The sequence below is a fragment of the Protopterus annectens genome, chromosome 13.part0, assembly GCF_019279795.1.
Source record: "Protopterus annectens isolate FY-2018-M chromosome 13.part0, PAN1.0, whole genome shotgun sequence".
Lineage (NCBI taxonomy): Eukaryota > Metazoa > Chordata > Ceratodontiformes > Protopteridae > Protopterus > Protopterus annectens.
The window spans coordinates 947,785,608-947,800,381 of NC_056747.1; positions in this window are offsets into that span (position 1 = coordinate 947,785,608).

Genomic DNA, 14,774 nt, shown 5'->3' on the forward strand with positions numbered 1-14,774 from the left:
AACTCCTGCCTATCTAGTTATTTGTAATTCAGTGTTACGCAGTTATTGCACATGCTACAGAGCTTATAGGGCTGAGGCCAGTCCAAAGGTGCTTCCAAGGTGACTGACATCAGCAAATCTTTTCAAGTAGGGCAATGGGAAGTGTACTGGGTGGGAAATTACTAAAACTCTTATTCCACTCCACTCACACTTACATATGCCAGGACTGAGGTAAGAACACATACCTATCTAATTATTTGTACTATAGTATTACACAATTATTGCATGCACCACAGAGCTTACAGGACTGAGGCTAGTCAAAAAGTTACTTCTAAGGTGAATGACATCAGCAGATCTTGTAAAGTAGGACAAAGGGAAGTGTACTGGGTGGGAAAGGACTACAACTCTTACTCCTACACACACACACACACACACACACACACACACACACACACACACACACACACACACACACACACACACACACAGACACACACATCCATACTTACATATGCCAGGACTGAGATTAAAACCCCTACCTATCTAGTTATTTGTACTATAGTGTTATGGAATTATCACATGCACCACAGAGCTTATAAGGCTGAGGCTCATCCAAAGGTATTTCTAAGGTGAATGACATCAGCAGATCTTGTAAAGTAGGGCAATGGGAAGTGTACTGGGTGGGAAAGGCCTCCTAATATGTAAACCTACAGACACACACACACACACACACACACACACACACACACACACACACAGAGGCAGGTGATGTGATATTACAACCCCCACCTCAGCACTATCAAACAAGAGATCTCATCTTCATGCTGGAATGTACAACAGGTTACAACTGGTATGCAACTGTCTGCAGCTGGACATCACTCTATGCCATTCAGGCTATTCCTGTGTATGACTCACTCTCTGTGTGTGTCTCCCTGTGTCTGTCTCTCTCTCTCTCTCTCTCTCTCTCTCTCTCTCTCTCTATCACTGTCTGTCTCTCTCTTCCCCATGTCTGTGTGTGTATGGTTGACATATTGTAATATGTTGCCCATAAATATGTGTGTATCACACTCAACAGATGCAGATATACCACATATGGGCCACCTACAGCTGGCTCTGGATAATCCTGTCTGATGGGAGAGTGTGGAGACAATTAAGGTGTACATAGCTGTGTGTATGCAAAGACATCTGCACAATACAGATATATAGTCCCATGTGGTTTCCAACATGGGCTTTACTTCTCTAAGTGTAGGAGCATGCTCAGTATGACCTTCTATAGTAAGTGTGGGACTCCATTCCAGAGATTGTTGTACTCCAGTCAAGGGTTTTATGTCCTACAGCCATACCTCTCAACCTGTTAGTGCAAGATAACTGGAGATAGCCTGCCAAAATGGGGAGACAATGGCCCAAACATAGGGAGATACTGTAACTATTTCTCTTATTAATGTATGAGTTGCTAGAGTTACAGGGTTTGTTTTAGCAGACATTTTCTGGCATATGTGATGTTTGACACTGTTATGTAGTGTGTCATTACCTACTGACAGGGATCTTCACATCATCACAGTGATTTACCAGAGAAATACAAGATGGATGATGCACAGACCAGTATTATGATCCAAACGCTAGACATTCTTGCACAATCCAGCCAACTGAGAGGTGTGGCTGCAGCCGATTGACTGATGAAGCTGTATAAATAGCCCAGCACCTTGGTGATATACTGGCTGGGGATCTCCTGCTTGTGTGGTATTTTTCTTACCTGGAAGGTCATATCGTGGTGTGGGCATATCTCTCAACTGTACAGGTTTGTTCAGATTGTCCAGATGTTTGTCCATTACTTATCCGTGTGTCATACACCTGTGGTTTCCTGGCAGGTTGGTGGCATATACTTAAAGAGTGAGAATTAAGAAAATAATGACAGAACATTTGTGTTTCAGACTACATAATGTTCAGCCAATACATGCTAATGCAAAACCTGTTATTCTACCATCTTTCTAAGTCTGTAAGGGCAATATTTAAAACACAAGCCTATCATTGGGTCTTTGTCACATTTGTATTTATGATCTTGTCCAGATGTCTTGCTGTAGGAGGTTTAGAGGTATGGGTGTGGGTACAGAGTGCATTCTACTGGCAGAGATGTCCATTCTATGTGTGGTATGTTCCACATAGCACTGTGATCTCCAGGTACGTCAGTGGCAGAGCAGTACAGAGTAATGCGGTGAAACACTGACAGACATCTGTGTATAGGGTGATAGGTTGATATGAGGTTAGTAGGCTACTGGCCCTGAAGCCCTTATAACCCTTGCAGACAAGAGTGTAGCCCAAGTTAAGACATGTCAGCACCGAGAGCCCCTGTCAAACAGAGACACAGGTGGAATCACCAGACTGTATGTTCTGTTTCCCATACACTTATACAGGGCCCACTTCACTAGAGGTATTGAGGCACATGGCTTGGTGTGGACAGGGAGTGTATTCTACAGATGAGGGAGTATGTGGGACACATATCTATCACACCAACAAGCCCTATTGATATCACAGACCAGGTTGATGCTGTGCCCACAGGTAGATCTAGTAGGCCTTGACTACCAGATATGCAACAGTTCCATCAAGGCTGGGTCTGGACTGCGTTGTATGCCAGACAGTTGTATCCTCTGCAGAGTCTGTATGGAACTGAGTAGAGGGACAGTGCTGTTAAAGCCCATCTGTGTAGGGTAGGTGTTTGTGGTCGTGCATTCTCCCAGTGAGGAACCTCTGTGGTCTCTCTGGCTTCTGCATGTGCTTTATGAGGTACATGCCAAAGGGGGCATTGAACAAAATAATTGGCCTTATAAGATTAGCATACATGGATCTTAAGACCTCATTGTCCCTGGATGGACAATCCTTACATCTGAGTTGTCCCATCTATGAATCTTTCTGTACAATGGAGGCAACGTGGTGCTCAGACTTCAGGTTGCTATCCAGCTGGGTGTCCAAATCCCTCACTGCTGATTGTGTATGTAGGACACTGTTGTTAATGTGATACTATGTGGGGCCATCAGTCTCCTCAAAGGGGGTGCTGATGTATCTGCAGACATTCAGCTTGAGGCAATGTTTCTGGCATCAGACATTTGTTTTGCTGAGACCTTGTTGTAGGACATCCACATCACTTTGGGTATTGATGCCTGTTCCCAGCTTGCAGTCATCTGCCTACTTAGTCAGTCATAGGCCAGTGTTTTTGGCCTACACCTCAGGGATGTATATCCCATATACCAGGGGCCCCCAGAACGATCCCTGAGGTATGCCACTCAGTACGGCTGTACTGTTTCAGTTGGCTACCCCTATTATGATTATGTGGATTCTATCAATGCACCAGTTTTCTACCCATCTGCTAACATATGGGTTGCCGCCTAGTTGACAGAGTTCATGTACTATGGCCAAGTGTAGTGTGTAAGGCTTTGGCCAGGTCAAGGTGGTGTGCACCATCTTTCCCCATCCATGCCTTTGTTGGCTGCCTCAGGGAAGTCAGTTCACTGACATACCTCCCCTGAGAATGGCAGACTGTATAGGAGAATGTATTTGGATTTTGCACATGTCCCTGTTAATGTGATCCATGATACTCCATTGCATAGCCTTGCATATCAAGCTAGTTAGGCTGATGGGGCTTTCATTTCCTGGATCAGTGAACAGTCCAACTTGGTGTGAAGGGATAACAGCTGTGACAAAGACAATACTCATGGTTTGGGTATGTAGGGTGCATAATGATGCTGCCATTTCATGCCTGGGTTCCTGTAGGTTGCAGCCTGGGATGTCTTCAGGTCCCATGGAGGCTGTCGTCTTGACTTTGAGAGGACAGTGATGCCCTGTTTGCTAGTGATGAGGCGTGGGTGTTCAGGTACTGGGGATGTCCTGCTTCCATGATGGGGGGCAGAGATAAGACATTTCCACTGAATCTGCCAACCACTGGATTGCCTATATCTACAGCATTTGTGTATGTGGTGTCCTTGGCCATCAGTTTTGCACAGATCTGGGACCTGCCTTTGGGAATGCTGACATATGTGAGGAGGGCCTTACTATTGTCTGTCTTAGATGTGGGCAATTTGGACTTGGTGTTGCCTTTAGTGGATTTCACTGGTTCTCTTCTTTGTTTGCTCAAGCTAAGGGGTGATTACTTCCAATTGTGCACCTGCTCTTTCTTGGTCCTGTTCAGCAATGTTAACCTCATGATATATAGTTCCTTTATTGCAGATGTTTGCAAACAGGTTTACTCTACCTTGTGGACGGTGATGTTGTCTTGTCAGGTGTTCCTGATTTTGTGCATCTGTATATATATATATATATATATATATATATATATATATATATATATATATATATATATATATGCTGGCATAGTCATTTTGTGTACATTTGTAAGTTGGTGCCTGTTCCTCTGGTGGGAAAGGGGGCTGTTCAGCTGTTTATACCATCCCACTGGTGGTTGTGATCAGCTTGTGGGACATTTCCCATTTACTATGGCTCAAGGGGGGTCAGGGGTGATTATGATATGACACGTGACCATTTTTCTGTTGGATCTTGCCAGGGGGATGATACCATAGAGGTGTTGCAGTGGTTAATCATGTTGGTTACTGTCAAGTCCGACATAGGTATCACATCCTGTGGGGGTATCAAGTGGCTCTCCTAAGGATATAGCATTGCTAAGATGAGGGAATCTCTGTGCATTTCTGTTCTGGCATGGTTGGATTTCCAATCCATGGTTGGGTAATATAAGTCAGACAGAATCAGGGTGATGGGTGGAATCCTGATAGATTTATAGAGAGCCAGATGTGTGGGGTGGGTGTCCTGAGTCAGATTTGGCCTGTAGCTACCTATAACTTGCACAGGGGTCTTGTCAATGGTTTACTGCACTTGGAGTGTCTCGTGTGCCTCAGACTGCTTGACCAGCCTAGAGGTGTGTGTCTGTCTAACATATATTTATTCTCCACCTCCTTTGGCTTTGCTGCCCACATTTTGGGGTCTGACTGTGCAATAGAATGAGTGATCAGGTAAGGATGTGTTTCTCTCCATGGCTATGGGCCAGGTTTCTGTGAATGTAGACATGTCACCATCTTCCAGGGTCACAACTGCCTGCAATTAGTGCATTTCCCTTAGACTCCTAGCCATACCTCTCAACTGTACAGATTTTCACAGAATGTCCAGATTCATGCTTCATATATCTGATCAGTTTCCCATAACATTGTGGTTTTCAAGCAGGTTTATTGCAAATCACTCAGTGTTGAAGTCAGGACATAATGACATAATGACAGAGTCATTTGAGTTTCAGACTTCATACCTTTCAGAAAATCCATGCTAATACAAGCCATGTTATTCTATCAATTTTTAACATTGTTTGTTTAAGCTAAGGGGTGATTACTTCCAATTGTGCACCTGCTCTTTCTTGGTGCTGTTTAGCAATGTTATCCTCATGTTATATAGTTCCTTTATTGCAGATGTTTGTGAACAGGTTTACTCTACCTTGTGGACGGTGATGTTGTCTTGTCAGGTGTTCCTGATTTTGTGCATCTGTATGTGTATATATATATATATATATATATATATATATATATATATATATATATATATATATACATACATACATATATTTGAACTGTTAATAGCAGCAGTCTGCATTTAAAGTGAAACAGCCTTACAAGACTTTGTGCAGATATATAGAGCTGAGTATATTTTTCTGCATTATTCTGTATTATAGAGCTAAATTGTTGCTTAGATATCTGTTGTCTTAGTGTTCTGCAAATATACAGAGATCAGTATATATTTTTTGGGTTTTATAATTTGCACTCTAATTCCTCACATCTCTGTTGAAACTTTTCCCCATCCCCCCTCCCTGTTCTGGTAGTAGTTTAAATTTGGTGGCTTTTGCAGTGCCCGCCCCACTGTAGATTTGATCTAGGACACTCCCCCAGTCCCATCTCTTTACCGCATTCTACCTAATAAACCCTTTCTGCACTTGCTTTTAGTCCTTTTTAATTTAATTACATTCTTTCAAACTGTGTGTGGACTAATATTGCTACATACTCAAGTGTGCCAGCTTGCACTGCATGTGAATTGTTTTTACTACTGTTTTTGCTACTTTTCTGAAAAAAAAAAAATTGTAAGCCTGTTTCCTACCTTTCCTGTAATTAGTGTTCCAGATACAGATTTGCTGTATCCAGGACTATTTGTAAGCTTCTGAGCCCCCAAGCCTTTCTGTGTTGGAGGGAAGCCTTCTTGCTTATCAGTGAGAGTGGTAAGCACTAGGTAACCTGTCTACCACATAAGGAGTGGTTCTGGCCCAGAATTTGTAGTTATTGGCCATTTGGGCGGTCTTCCATCTCTCTCAACTTTCTGATTTGAAGGCCTGCATTTGCACTTGTTTCTGTCCTGTAACTCCTGGGCCCATCTCATTTGCTCACTCAAAAAAAAATCTGCTTTTACTGTATTTGTGTTTCTTCCTACTTTATTTTGCTTTTAAGGCCATCTTAAAAGTACTCAATTGTATTTATTACTGCTTGGTGTAACTCATTCTAAGCCTTTTAGTTTAAGCACTTGGGCTTCAGACCAGATGTTTTACATTAGGAAGTTTTGTGGTCTGCACTCTGGTGGCAGGACAGGTAGCTTACATCCTTCTAATTTGGGAACTGCTGATTGAGGGCTCAGTGTCTGTTATTCTAAAAGTGTATTAATTCTGTTTTAAGCACTTGGGCTTCAGGCCAGTTATTTTACATTAAAAGGGTTTGTGGTCTGCACTCTTGTGGGAGGAGAGGCTGGACTCTGCCCTTCTAGCTGGGAATTTCTGGTTAAAGGCTTATAGTGCCTGCATATCTAAACTGCTTCTTACTGAAATTGGTGCACCTTGTTTGCTGTAGCATAGACTAGATCCAGGCCTGCTGAATCTAGCTTTGTTTGTATAACCTGAGCACTAATCCAGGCATTCTTTAAAGTATTCAATTGTATTTATTACTGCGTTGTAGTAACTTGATTAAAGTTTAGCTATCATTCTAAGTCTTTTGGATTAAGCACTTGGGCTTCAGACCAGTTGTTTTACATTAGGAAGGTTTGTGGCCTGCACTCTGGTGGCAGGACAGGTAGCTTACATCCTTCTAAGTTGGGAACTGCTGATTGAGGGCTCAGTGTCTGTTATTCTAAAAGTGTATTAATTCTGGTTTAAGCACTTGGGCTTCAGGCCAGTTATTTTACATTAAAGGGTTCGTGGTCTACACTCTTGTGGGAGGAGAGGCTGGACTCTGCCCTTCTGAGCTGGGAATTTCTGGTTAAAGGCTTATAGTGCCTGCATATTTGAACTGCTTCTTACTGAAATTGGTACACCTTGTTTGCTGTAGCATAGACTAGATCCGGGCCTGCTGAATCTAGCTTTGTTTGTATAACTTGAGCACTAATCCAGGCATTCTTTAAAGTATTCAGTTGTATTTATTACTGCTTGGTAGTAACTTGATTAAAGTGTAGCTATCATTCTAAGTCTTTTGGATTAAGCACTTGGGCTTCAGACCAGTTGTTTTACATTAGGAAGGTTTGTGGCCTGCACTGTGGTGGCAGGACAGATAGCTTACATCCTTCTAAGTTGTGAACTGCTGATTGAGGGCTCAGTGTCTGTTATTCTAAAAGTGTATTAGTTCTGGTTTAAGCACTTGGGCTTCAGGCCAGTTATTTTACATTAAGAAGGTTTGTGGTCTGCACTCTTGTGGGAGGAGAGGCTGGACTCTGCCCTTCTGAGCTGGGAATTTCTGGTTAAAGGCTTATAGTGCCTGCATATTTGAACTGTTTCTTACTGAAGTTGGTACACCTTGTTTGCTGTAGCATAGACTAGATCCAGGCCTGCTGAATCTAGCTTTATTTGTATGCTGCTTGTTTGCTTGTTATTTCCCTGAAACGCTAATTCCACCTAAAACGCGGCTTTTCAGCGTTTCTGTGGATCCCTAGTGATATCTGCATTGCTTACTGCACTTATTTCCTTGTTTCACTTGAAAGAAAGTTATTGTTTGTCGTTTTTGCATTTAAGTTACCTGAAACACATTGCATTTAAGTTACCTGGCACTTGCTCACTAAAGCAATTATATAAGTCAGCACTAAAATATTAAAAGCACTACACCCTCACAAACTCCCCTTGAGTACCTCATTCCCCATTGGCCCTTTTTTTTCAATTATAAAGGAATTCCCAACACTATTCTAGCATGTCCAAAGGTCAGTTGTCAATCTCCTCTCCGGTCCAGCTGGTGAATCTCGGAATCTTGAGGCAATGTTACAACTGCCTCATGTACACAGACAACCCTCTCCTCCTCCCAACAAATTCCAACACATGTGAGAGATGCAAACATATAGCCATACTGGAGGCTAAGCTCTCTCAACTCAGTACTGGCGAAACCAGTCAGGAGGAGAAGGAAACCACACTCACTACAATATCAATCTCACATAGACCTACCACGACAGCAAACCAAACACATAAACACACAAAAACATACTCGGAGGCTCTAAATAAAAATCTGCCTAAGCAGAAGAGACCTCCAAAGCAGACACCCAAGCAACCGCTACCCCAAAACAAAACTCGTGCAACACATAGCTCACAAAGCCAGTGTGCCGAACAGTCACAGCCCTTAAGGCTAAACAACACACCTGATACACTTGTAATAGGTGACTCTATCGTCAGGCACACTGACGTCCCACTCACCAGGCTGAACAAGGAGAAGGTCACGGTGAGCTGCCTGACGGGCGCTAGGATCCGCCACATAACATAAGCACTCAGGTCACTCCAAGGCAAGTAAAAATATGACTCAGTCATTGTCCATGCTGGTGTGAATGACATGAGACGTACCTCCCTGGACTACATGAAAAGAGACATAGAGGAGCTCTCTGAGCATGTAGCCCAGGCCGGTATGACCCTGACCTTTAGTAGCATCTTACCCTCACCAAGAATGATGCCACATTATGAAGACAAGATGATCAATTTCAACAATTGGCTTAAGTATTGGTGTCATTCAAAGGGGATCCAATGCCTGTCAGCGTGGGATGACATGCTCGACAAGCCACGATGTTTTGCTAGGGACGGCTTGCACCTGTCACCCCTGGGCTTTCGGATATTGGCAAAGGCTCATGCTACACCTATAGTGCCTTTTTTAGGCAAGGCTCAAAAGACAAACCCACCTCCATAGGTATCACAAGGGATAAGAAACTAAGAGTAATGCTACTCAATGCCAGAAGTCTAAACCTCAAGATGCACGCACTCGAAACTCTCCTTAGCATGGAGAACATCGATATCTGCGCACTAACAGAAACCTGGTTCAAGGCTCCCGAGAGCACCCCAGCACTACCAGGTTTTACCTCATAGCATGCTTTTCGGCCCCAAAACTTGGACCGTACTACAAAAGGAGGGGGAGTATCAATATTTGTCAAAGATACCCACACCTCCAGGTTGGTGGCACAGCACAAAGCATCAGAGACTATCCATGTGCAACTAACAGTGGGTAAAACTGCCTTCCAGTTTATAGCCTGCTACAGACCACCCTCCCAAACCCAGGAACCCCACTCGGCCTTCCTGAGAACACTGGAAAATATGAAGGACTCTCCAAACACCATTATATTGGGTGACTTCAACTACCCAAACATAGACTGGGAGCATTACTCTAGCTCCAACACCCTAGCCCAAAGGTTCCTAGAATTTATAAACTCAAATGCTATGGAACAACTTGTTACCACTCCCACAAGAGGGGAAAACATACTGGACCTGATCATCACCAACATGGGGACTCTATGCTCCAGACCAGAAGTGTATCCCTCACTGGTAAGATCAGACCATAAACTAATCTCACTGGATATTCACATCCCGACTCCACCCCTGCCCTGAAAACCACAGTGAAAAACTTCTAAAGCAAATTTCACAGTCCTCAAAACCGAGGTGGAATCCTTCAAAGACCCGGGCCTGTGAAAAATATGGCCCAGACCGCAGAATCCTTTATAAACGCATTCTATGAACACCTTCAGGAATGCATAGATCATGCAATCCCAAATAAAACCAAGACCCAATCCTCCAAAGGCAGACGTCCTGTCTGGTGGACCCCAGCCATAAACAAACTATACAATAGAAGGAGGAAGCTACTACATGATAGAGCAAAATCCCAAAAAGGGAAGGCATCTCTGATCAGTATTAGCAAAAAACTACGGGCATAAAATCGTCTAAGGCCAGCTTCGAGAGAAAACTTGCACAGGACACTAAGGATAATCACAAGGCTTTCTTTAGCTATGTTAGGAATCTGGGTGGGAATTCCGAGATATGCTCAGAATTAGTCCAAAATGACAAAAAATACACCAAACCCACAGACATTGCCAACATCCTAGCTGACAGGTTCAGCACAACCCCCCCCCCCATCAAAAGGGCAAATATTTATCCCAGCAGAGTGCTGCCCCCCTGACATCTCAGATGCTCAGGTAAGAGCTGCCCTCTCCAAAGCAAAAAACACAGCATCAATGGGACCAGACGGTGTCCCGAGCTGCGTCCTACATGAACTCCAAGAAGAGCTAAACCCAAACATAAAACTACTGTTTAATCTCAGCCTTACTACAGGATATGTACCCAAAGAGTGGCGTACAGCAACAGTGGTCCCTCTCCACAAAGGTGGTGCCTCAACGGATCCTGGAAACTATCGCCCCATAAGCCTGACTAGCTTGGTCTGCAAAGCTATGGAAAGGATCATCATGGGCCTCATAAATAAAGATATTGGGGACCTACAGACACTGGATCCTACCCAGTTCGGCTTTGTTAAAGGCAGATCCTGCCTCTTAAACCTGGTTGATTTCTTTGAAACAGTCACCAAGGCTATTGACGAGGGGAAGGTGGTCCACACAGCCTACCTGGACCTCGCAAAGGCCTTCGATACAATACCACACTCAGGCATTATAGATAAGCTCACCAGCTTAAATATAAACCCCTATCTCACTAGATGGGTTGCAAACTGGCTCAAGGACAGAACCCACATGGTTAGAATTGCTGGAGCCATGTCAGACTCCAAACCAGTTACAAGTGGCATCCCCCAAGGCTCAGTCCTGGGACCTCTCTTGTTCGGTATATATTTCTCGGAGGTACAGGCCAACACGGAGGGACTGTGGCTGACTAAGTTCGCAGATGACTGCAAACTCGGCGCCATAATCAACTCTCCAGCCGACACAAGCATCCTCCAAAAGGGCCTCATAGAAACAGACAACTGGTGCCAGAGCCATGGCCTCAAGCTAAACGCCAAAAAGTGTATAGTCATCCCTTTGGCAAAAACAGTGCCACAAATTACCACATAGGTGGTAATCCATTAAGTACAGAAGAAGTAATTAGGGACCTGGGGACCCAAGTTGATAGCAATCTCTCATTTGACAACCACGTGGCCAAAGTGGTTAGAAAAACATTTTATATAGCCCACCTAATCATGAAGGGATTCACATCTAGATCATGGGAGGTCATCGTGCCTCTTTACTCATCCCTCATCAGGCTCATAATTGAGTACAATGCCCCTTTTGGGATGTACTTTACCAGACACCTGCAGCAACTGGAAAGACCCCAAAAGTACCTCACCAAGAGGATCATAGGGCTCAAACAGATGCCATATGCTGCCCGGTTAAAGAAACTCCAGCTCTACTCAGTGGCATACCGCCTGCTCAGAGGCGATCTGTGCCTGACGTATAAAGCCATGTCCAACCCAGAATTAATGGACATGCTGCACCTCAGAAAATCCAAATCCCATCGAGCTATGTGCTCGAGAGACTTGAACCTCAGCACTGAAATAAATAGGACATGCTGGAGGGACAGATTCATAACCCAGAGGCTCCCTTCACTCTGGAATAAAATCCCAGTCCAGGTTATGCAGAGTCCCTCATTGACTCTCTTCAAGAGGAATCTTGATGAGTGGATGGGAGATCGTAGGTTTACCCCGGGTATCACTTCTGTGTCACAGTTAGACAGAGGCACAGTATACTAACCTCGAAAAAGGGCATAGCAAAATTAATTTAAAATGGGTGGTGAAAGCCAAACACACTCTGGCTAGGCTTATAAATGCCCTAGGGCAGATAGCCTAGTATGAACCTATGAACCTATGAACCTATATATATATATATATATATATATATATATATATATATATATATATATATATATATATATATATATATGTATGCTGGCATAGTCATTTTGTGTACATTTGTAAGTTTGGTGCCTGTTCCTCTGGTGGGATAGGGGGCTGTTCAGCTGTTTATACCATCCCACTGGTGGTTGTGATCAGCTTGTGGGACATTTCCCTTTTACCATGGCTCGAGGGGGGTCAGGAGTGATTGTGATATGACACATGACCATTTGTCTGTTGGATCTTGCCAGGGGGGATGATACCATAGAGGTGTTGCAGTGGTTGATCATGTTAGCTACTGCCAAGTTCGACATACGTATCACATCCTGTGGGGGTATCAAGTGGCTCTCCTAAGGATATAGCATTGCTAAAATGAGAGAATCTCTGTGCATTTCTGTTCTGGCATGGTTGGATTTCCAATCCATGGTTGGGTAATATAAGTCAGACAGAATCAGGGTGATGGGTGGAATCCTGATAGATTTATAGAGAGCCAGATGGTTCATAGGTTCATAGATTAGTACTAAGCTAACTGCCCTTGCGAGCCATTTTAAGCCTAGCCAATTATCCCTTGTGAGACTCAAACCCTACACCTTGTGTTTGTAAGGCAAACACCTTAACCATTAGGCCACCCTCCCAACTAAAATGTGTGGGGTGGGTGTCCTGAGTCAGATTTGGCCTGTAGCTACCTATAATTTGCACAGGGGTCTTGTCAACGGTTTACTGCACTTGGAGTGTCTCGTGTGTCTCAGACTGCTTGACCAGCCTAGAGGTGTGTGTCTGTCTAACATATATTTATACTCCACCTCCTCTGGCTTTGCTGCCCACATTTTGGGGTCTGGCTGTGTGATAGGATGAGTGATCAGGTAAGGATGTGTTTCTCTCCATGGCTATGGGATAGGTTTCTAAGAGTGTAGACATGTCACCATCTTCCAGCGTTATGACTGCCTGCAATGAGTGCATTTCCCTTAGACTCCTAGCCATACCTCTCAACTGTACAGATTTTCACAGAATGTCCAGATTCATGCCTCATATATCTGATCAGTTTCCCATAACATTGTGGTTTTCAAGCAGGTTTATTGCAAATCACTCAGGGTTGAAGTCAGGACATAATGACAGTCATTTGAGTTTCAGACTTCATACCCTTCAGAAAATCCATGCTAATACAAGCCATGTTATTCTATCAAGTTTCTAACATTATAAGTGCAATATTTAAACTGTATCCCTATATTTGGGCCTTTATCCCCCCATTATTGACTTTGTCCAGATTTCTTGATCTATGAGGCTGAGAGGTATGCTCCTAACATTTAGCAGCGTGGTCTTTCATTTGCGTTTTGTGGACTGTGTTATGTTGGTAGTATGGACCCCATGACATTTCCTACAAAGGCACTATGGGTGAGGCATGGGCCTCTGCCAGAGGCCTGTAGGCCAGGTGAGACAGATGCAGGCCATCTGCAGCAAGGCAGCTCATTCTGTTGATCATATGTTCCCAGGCTGCCAGGCAGTGGATCCCACTGGAATGACACCAGTAGGTGAGCCAAGTGTTACTGACACCGCTATCCGTTTGTATTGAGTCATCACTCTGGGTGAGAGCAGGATGCTGCTTAAGGCTAGGGTCATACCTGAATGGGACACATATGCAGCAGGCTGAATCATGTCTGTCTTCCTCTAGTCTGGGAGGTACAGTTGACATCATTCACACCACCATGGACCAAGCCAGAGTGATACCTGTACCTGTTTTGGGGTGACTTGAGTGCATGTGCAATATGGCATATTATGGCACCTGACAAACAAGTAACCTTGACTTTCTCCTTATCTTGCCTGGTGTGTGGTACATCTGTGTGTCTCACAGTGGAGTCTTCCATGAGTAATATGGTGGGTGTATGGTAAGGCCTTAGTGTTTGCAAGACCCTGGTGTGTGAACTATGCATGGTCTGTGGTGTGTAGATTTGTGGAGTTCTCATGTTTGTTATCTTCTGAGGTGTCCTTTGCTTGGGGTTTTGAGTTGTTGCGGACCTCCACTTATGTGGGTGTGTGTAGTATATTTGCAGGTGATGTTTACTGACTCCATACAATGCAGGGCACCTATGTTACTGAAAAACTTGTTCTGGTGTGCACATTCTCCATTTGTCTGGCGAGTGGTTCCCCTTCCCCTTATGTGTGTCTCTTTCTCCTTCTGTAGTCCAGTCACAAGTTTTGGGCCACAGTGGCTGCTGTTATGTATTTGTAATTCTGATGTGACCGGTGTAAATCCTAAAACATCACACACAGGGTTGTGGACTTCACACCTCTGAGTGTACCTGTTTAGCAGGTTGTCCATCAATGTACCACTACATTTGCTGTGGTCCTTAGATGGTTTGTGCTGCTGAATGGTATTAGGAGGCTACATGTGGGCCTAGCTGTCATACCATCACAGACTGACATCTGGACAGGCCCATATATGACAGTCAGACAAAGGCCCACACATGGGGACATGGTGTTCATAATGTTCTGACAAACATAGACAGTTGGGAGATTGGTTTGGTAATTGCTGGCTTTCTCTTATGGGTATGATTTCTGCTTCACCACTGTCTGCCATTGCTGTTTTGACATGACCGTTTCTTGTTTTGCCAACAGTTGGCAGGCAAATGCAATGCTAGGACAAGCAGGACAGATATATACAAGGCATACTTGTGC